This window comes from Acanthaster planci, unplaced genomic scaffold, assembly GCF_054643075.1.
Source record: "Acanthaster planci isolate LZ-2023a unplaced genomic scaffold, COTS_SCS Contig91, whole genome shotgun sequence".
Taxonomy (NCBI): domain Eukaryota; kingdom Metazoa; phylum Echinodermata; class Asteroidea; order Valvatida; family Acanthasteridae; genus Acanthaster; species Acanthaster planci.
Genome location: NW_028257713.1, coordinates 52,377 through 59,278, shown reverse-complemented (window position 1 = coordinate 59,278; position 6,902 = coordinate 52,377). Strand labels below are relative to the sequence as shown.

The 6,902-nt window shown below is 64.3% G+C and overlaps 2 pseudogenes; both read left to right on the top strand.

The window, feature by feature from the left end:
- Window positions 1-2,259, top strand: LOC147795284 (large subunit ribosomal RNA; annotated as a pseudogene; the record flags this gene model as incomplete).
- A 2,894-nt stretch (window positions 2,260-5,153) lies between these two features.
- On the top strand, window positions 5,154-6,512 carry LOC147795283 (large subunit ribosomal RNA; annotated as a pseudogene).
- Window positions 6,513-6,902: the final 390 nt, after the last annotated feature.

Below are 6,902 nucleotides of genomic sequence, written 5' to 3'. Positions count from 1 at the left end.
GTCGTGGCCCCAAACCGAACAAGAAAGACACAGGCGGCCTCGAGGGAGCGCGCCGGAAAGGAGGCCAGGCAAGCAGGGCAGGCCGAGAAAGAAAAAGGGGAGGCCCGGACCCGGCCAACGGGGACCGAGTGCCGCCGGCCCCGTGGCAGATCTCCGAGTGGACCGCCGGAGAGGGAGCGGGCGCCCAGCGCCAAGAGAGAGAAGAGAGGGGGTCGCGGAGGGAAGCCCTCGTTCCTGGCAGCCGCCGAGGCGCCGGGCGGGCCCTGAGAGGCGAGAGAGAGAGTGAGAGGCCGAGGCCTATTGCAAACCCATCGACCTCAGGTCGGGCGAGAGGACCCGCCGGGTTGGGGCGCCGCATTTGGGGCCGACGCTCATCAGAGCCCAGAAAAGGCGTTGCTTAATACGGGCAGCAGGCCGGTGGCCATGGAAGTCGACTAGCCCTGAAAATGAATGGCACTGAGAGTGCCGCCCACACCTGGCCGTCGGGGCAGAGAGCGAGTGGGACCGCCGGCCGGTTGGTACGCCCCGACGAGTAGGAGGGCCGCCGCGGTGGGCGTCGAAGCGCCGGCCGCCAGGCCGCGTGGAGCCGCCGCGGGCGCAGATCTTGGTGGTAGTAGCAAATATTGGAGTGAGATCCTCGAGGGCCGAGTGGCGGAGAAGGCTTGCATGCGATCAGCAGTTGTACATGGGTCAGTCGATCCTAAGCCCCAGGGAGGTTCCGCTCCCAGCGGAGGCGGGCGCCCCCCTCCTCGCGGGGCCGGGGCCTCGCCCCCCGGGCGAAACGGAATCGGGTCAATATTCCCAAACCCGCAGGCGGAGCCCTACGTCCTCCTTGGCGGTCCGATCTGCGAAGCAAGCGAGCCCCAGACGCCGGTTGGGGACCCGGGAAGAGTTTCCTTTTCTTGCTAAGGGGCGGGATCCCTGGAATCGGCTGGTCCGGAGCTAGGGCGCTGGGCGAGCCCGGACCGGCGTGGGGCCCGCCTCGTGGACAGTCCTCGCTGCGGCCGCTTCGGCCGGCGCCCAGCAGCCGGCTCAGAACTGGTACGGACCAGGGGAATCCGACTGTCTAATGAAAAACAGAGCATCGCGACGTCTGCAGCCGGGGCGCTGACGCGATGTGATTTCTGCCCAGTGCTCTGAATGTCAAAGTGAAGAAATTCAGCGAAGTGCGGGTAAACGGCGGGAGTAACTATGACTCTTTTAAGGTAGCCAAATGCCTCGTCATCTAATTAATGACGTGCATGAATGGATTAACGAGATTCCCACTGTCCCTATCTATCTAGCGAAACCACAGCCAAGGGAACGGGCTTGGCAGAATCAGCTTGACTCTAGTCTGACCTTGTGAAGAGACACGGAGGGGTGTGGGATAGGTGGGAGGGCCCCAGGCCCGACGCTGAAATGCCACTACTCTCGTGGTTTCTTTACTTAGCCGGTGAGGCGGGGAGCTGGCCCAGTCTTCCGGCGCTACGCAGCCGGCCGCCACCCGCTCCGGCGACAGCTTCAGTCGGGGACTTTGACTGGGGCGGTACATCTGTCAAAGGGTAACGCAGGTGTCCTAAGGCGAGCTCAGCGAGGACGGAAACCTCGCGCGGAGCAAAAGGGCAAAAGCTCGTTTGAATCTGATTTTCAGCATGAATACAGACCGGGAAAGCGTGGCCTATCGATCCTTTTGAGCTTCGCAGTTTGAAGCGAGAGGTATCAGAAATGTTACCACAGTGATAACTGGGTAGTCGCAGCCAAGCGTTCATAGCGATGTTGCTGTTTGATCCTTCGATGTCGGCTCTTCCTATCATTGCGAAGCGTTGGATTGTTCACCCACCAATGGGGAACGTGAGCTGGCTTTGGACCGCCGTGAGACAGGTAGTTTTACCCTACTGATGAGAGGTCGCCGTCACAGCAATCCTGCTCAGTACGAGAGTAACCGCAGATTCGGACCCCTGGTTCAGGCGCTCGGTCGAGAGGCCGGTGGTGCGAGACTACCACCCGAGAGATTACGGCTAAACGCCTCTAAGTCGAAATCTCTGCCGGTGCGCGGCCCGCGTCAGCGCCCACCCGCTCTTGCCTGGAGGGGGGCCGGGCCGACTCCGCCCGCGGCCCCTGCCCGGGGGCCGGGAACTCCGGCGCAAGCCGAACCGCCGTCTCGAGAGGGACGCCAGATCACTTACAGACGACTTGGGTATGGATTGGGGTGTCGTGCCCAGTAGAGCAGCCGCTTGCTGTGATCTGCTAAAACTAAAGCTTTCGATCCGAGGGATTTGCCCGCGCCGCAGACGGGCCGATCCTGGCGGGCCGGGTCGGACGACGTCGCTGCTGCGGGAGCGGCTTCTGGGAGAGGGGTGGTGGGGTCCAGCAGCGGGGGGAGGAGGTCGAGCGCGGAAAGCCGGCCGGCGCCGCCCGGTGGCCCTCGGGCGGACCGGCCTTGGAGGAGGAGACCGGGGAGTACCAGCGGCGGGCCCGGCGGCACTCGGACTCGGCAGAGGAACTGACGGCGGAGTAAACGAGCGCTTTCCCTGAGGCCGAGGATTGGCTGCTGGGCTGCATGTCTGACACGGCCGCCCCAAACTGACTTGAAATCCACGTTTAATAGTGTATCCCGCAGGAGGGCTCTCGGGGAGTTGCCAAGTCGGTCCCAATGCCATCGCGCGATCAGCTGTTCGGCACGGAAAAACCATGGCTTCCAGCCCCAGTGCGGCATCTGGCAGCGGGCGGCGTCGGTCCCGCCGTGGGTGCCGGACGGGGAGCGTTACGTGGGTGCCCGCTAAAGATTTCTTCCTCGGACTTCCTTGACCGCGAAAGGGCTCATCTCCAGTTACGCTTCGACTCGGGCGCAAAAACTGACTCGGCCCCACCGGCGAGAGCCGGGGATACGCTGCCGGGCCGCGAGGCTTATCCGGCCGCCCAAAACCTGATTTGAAATCAGGGGCCGGAGGTGCACCCTGCAAGAGGGCTCTAATGGGAGTGGCGCCACGTGCCAGCGGGCGGGTAGGGACCGGGGCCTCGGGCCCAAGGGCGGAGTCTCGCAGCGGGCGGCGCCGGTCCCGCTGTGGGTGTCGGACGGGCGGCGTTGCGTGGGCGCCCACTGAAGATTTCTTCCCCGGACTTGGTGGTGCGCGAAAGGTCGGATCTCCGGTTTCGACCCGACTCGGGCGCAAAAACCGACTCGTCCCCACTTGCCAACGCGTCGGCGAGGCACCCTGGCTCTCGAGAGAGTCTCTCGTCGGGGTCTGTTGGGCCCGAAACGTGCTTATTTTAATGAGAGCGTTTTGAACCTTAACCCCCACTCCCTGGTTTGCCTTTTTATAGGGGGGAGGGTGTCTCCGCGGCGAATTGCCGTCCTTGGGGAAAAAAAAACCCGCCGCAGCCGCACGCGGACCCTCTAAAGCCGTGCATTTCCGACACGCTTCCCCGGGCGAAAACGGCTCCATGCCGGCGGGTTGCGTTGTGCGGCGCGGTGAATCGCCTTTTTCGGAAAACCTGGTCCGAGAGGTTCGGATATCCGGGGTTGCCCGCGGAGAGCGGGCCGGGCGCTTCAGGCATGGCGTCCATCGGCTCGCCGGCCCACCCAAGGCCTCTGAGAAGGCTTTGCCCCGGGACAGGTTGGGCCCAAAACGTGCGTATTTCAATGAGAGCGTTTTGGACCTTAACCCCCACTCCCTGGTTTGCCTATTTATAGGGGGAGGGTGGTCTGGAGCTCAGCTCCAGCTGCCAGAAATCAGTACAGCCATATATTGTCCATACAATACGGCAATTCCTGCAGGGTGGAGCCCAAGCCTCCGGAGCGATTCCCCCTGGGGTCTGGACAAGCCCCGCTCCGTAGCGGCTCAAGGAAAGTGGCTGCTCGCCGTCCCGCCGGGAGGCCCTCCGGGCGCTCCGTTAACGGCGTTTCTCTGCGCGGCCGGCCCGACCCTTCATGCCCAGAAGAGCGTCGGCCGGCCCGCCCGGCCTTGCCCAGAGGTGTCGGAAAGGCCGCTCCCGGGCCGCGGCCGGCCCTGCCGGAGAGCCCCGGGACGGGAGGTGCGGAAAAAGTGGCAGCCCGCCGCCCCGCCGGGAGGCCCCAGCGATGACACTGGCTGCAGGCGGCAACAAGGGGAGTCCAAAGAGACCGGTAGGTTGCGGCGCAGGTTTCCCCCGCTCTCTGGCGAGGATGATACGGGAGATCTGCGGGCAAGGCAGGCAGGTAGGCGAGGGGCACCGGCCGGGCGGGTCGTTCCCCGGGGGAGGTCGGCGCTGAGTATCCGCCCCACAAACGAGCGCCGGTCGTGGCCCCAAACCGAACAAGAAAGACACAGGCGGCCTCGAGGGAGCGCGCCGGAAAGGAGGCCAGGCAAGCAGGGCAGGCCGAGAAAGAAAAAGGGGAGGCCCGGACCCGGCCAACGGGGACCGAGTGCCGCCGGCCCCGTGGCAGATCTCCGAGTGGACCGCCGGAGAGGGAGCGGGCGCCCAGCGCCAAGAGAGAGAAGAGAGGGCCGCGGAGGGAAGCCCTCCTTCCTGGCAGCCGCCGAGGCGCCGGGCGGGCCCTGAGACGCGAGAGAGAGAGTGAGAGGCCGAGGCCTATTGCGAACCCATCGACCTCAGGTCGGGCGAGAGGACCCGCCGGGTTGGGGCGCCGCATTTGGGGCCGACGCTCATCAGAGCCCAGAAAAGGCGTTGCTTAATACGGGCAGCAGGCCGGTGGCCATGGAAGTCGACTAGCCCTGAAAATGAATGGCACTGAGAGTGCCGCCCACACCTGGCCGTCGGGGCAGAGAGCGAGTGGGACCGCCGGCCGGTTGGTACGCCCCGACGAGTAGGAGGGCCGCCGCGGTGGGCGTCGAAGCGCCGGCCGCCAGGCCGCGTGGAGCCGCCGCGGGCGCAGATCTTGGTGGTAGCAGCAAATATTGGAGTGAGATCCTCGAGGGCCGAGTGGCGGAGAAGGCTTGCATGCGATCAGCAGTTGTACATGGGTCAGTCGATCCTAAGCCCCAGGGAGGTTCCGCTCCCAGCGGAGGCGGGCGCCCCCCTCCTCGCGGGGCCGGGGCCTCGCCCCCCGGGCGAAACGGAATCGGGTCAATATTCCCAAACCCGCAGGCGGAGCCCTACGTCCTCCTTGGCGGTCCGATCTGCGAAGCAAGCGAGCCCCAGACGCCGGTCGGGGACCCGGGAAGAGTTTCCTTTTCTTGCTAAGGGGCGGGATCCCTGGAATCGGCTGGTCCGGAGCTAGGGCGCTGGGCGAGCCCGGACCGGCGTGGGGCCCGCCTCGTGGACAGTCCTCGCTGCGGCCGCTTCGGCCGGCGCCCAGCAGCCGGCTCAGAACTGGTACGGACCAGGGGAATCCGACTGTCTAATGAAAAACAGAGCATCGCGACGTCTGCAGCCGGGGCGCTGACGCGATGTGATTTCTGCCCAGTGCTCTGAATGTCAAAGTGAAGAAATTCAGCGAAGTGCGGGTAAACGGCGGGAGTAACTATGACTCTTTTAAGGTAGCCAAATGCCTCGTCATCTAATTAATGACGTGCATGAATGGATTAACGAGATTCCCACTGTCCCTATCTATCTAGCGAAACCACAGCCAAGGGAACGGGCTTGGCAGAATCAGCTTGACTCTAGTCTGACCTTGTGAAGAGACACGGAGGGGTGTGGGATAGGTGGGAGGGCCCCAGGCCCGACGCTGAAATGCCACTACTCTCGTGGTTTCTTTACTTAGCCGGTGAGGCGGGGAGCTGGCCCAGTCTTCCGGCGCTACGCGGCCGGCCGCCACCCGCTCCGGCGACAGCTTCAGTCGGGGACTTTGACTGGGGCGGTACATCTGTCAAAGGGTAACGCAGGTGTCCTAAGGCGAGCTCAGCGAGGACGGAAACCTCGCGCGGAGCAAAAGGGCAAAAGCTCGTTTGAATCTGATTTTCAGCATGAATACAGACCGGGAAAGCGTGGCCTATCGATCCTTTTGAGCTTCGCAGTTTGAAGCGAGAGGTATCAGAAATGTTACCACAGTGATAACGGGGTAGTGGCAACCAAGCGTTCATAGCGATGTTGCTGTTTGATCCTTCGATGTCGGCTCTTCCTATCATTGCGAAGCGTTGGATTGTTCACCGACCAATGGGGAACGTGAGCTGGCTTTGGACCGCCGTGAGACAGGTAGTTTTACCCTACTGATGAGAGGTCGCCGTCACGGCAATCCTGCTCAGTACGAGAGGAACCGCAGATTCGGACCCCTGGTTCAGGCGCTCGGTCGAGAGGCCGGTGGTGCGAGACTACCACCCGAGAGATTACGGCTAAACGCCTCTAAGTCGAAATCTCTGCCGGTGCGCGGCCCGCGTCAGCGCCCACCCGCTCTTGCCTGGAGGGGGGCCGGGCCGACTCCGCCCGCGGCCCCTGCCCGGGGGCCGGGAACTCCGGCGCAAGCCGAACCGCCGTCTCGAGAGGGACGCCAGATCACTTGCAGACGACTTGGGTATGGATTGGGGTGTCGTGCCCAGTAGAGCAGCCGCTTTGCTGTGATCTGCTAAAACTAAAGCTTTCGAACCGAGGGATTTGCCCGCGCCGCAGACGGGCCGATCCTGGCGGGCCGGGTCGGACGACGTCGCTGCTGCGGGAGCGGCTTCTGGGAGAGGGGTGGTGGGGTCCAGCAGCGGGGGGAGGAGGTCGAGCGCGGAGGGCCGGCCGGCGCCGCCCGGTGGCCCTCGGGCGGACCGGCCTTGGAGGAGGAGACCGGGGAGTACCAGCGGCGGGCCCGGCGGCACTCGGACTCGGCAGAGGAACTGACGGCGGAGTAAACGAGCGCTTTCCCTGAGGCCGAGGATTGGCTGCTGGGCTGCATGTCTGACACGGCCGCCCCAAACTGACTTGAAATCCACGTTTAATAGTGTATCCCGCAGGAGGGCTCTCGGGGAGTTGCCAAGTCGGTCCCAATGCCATCGCGCGAT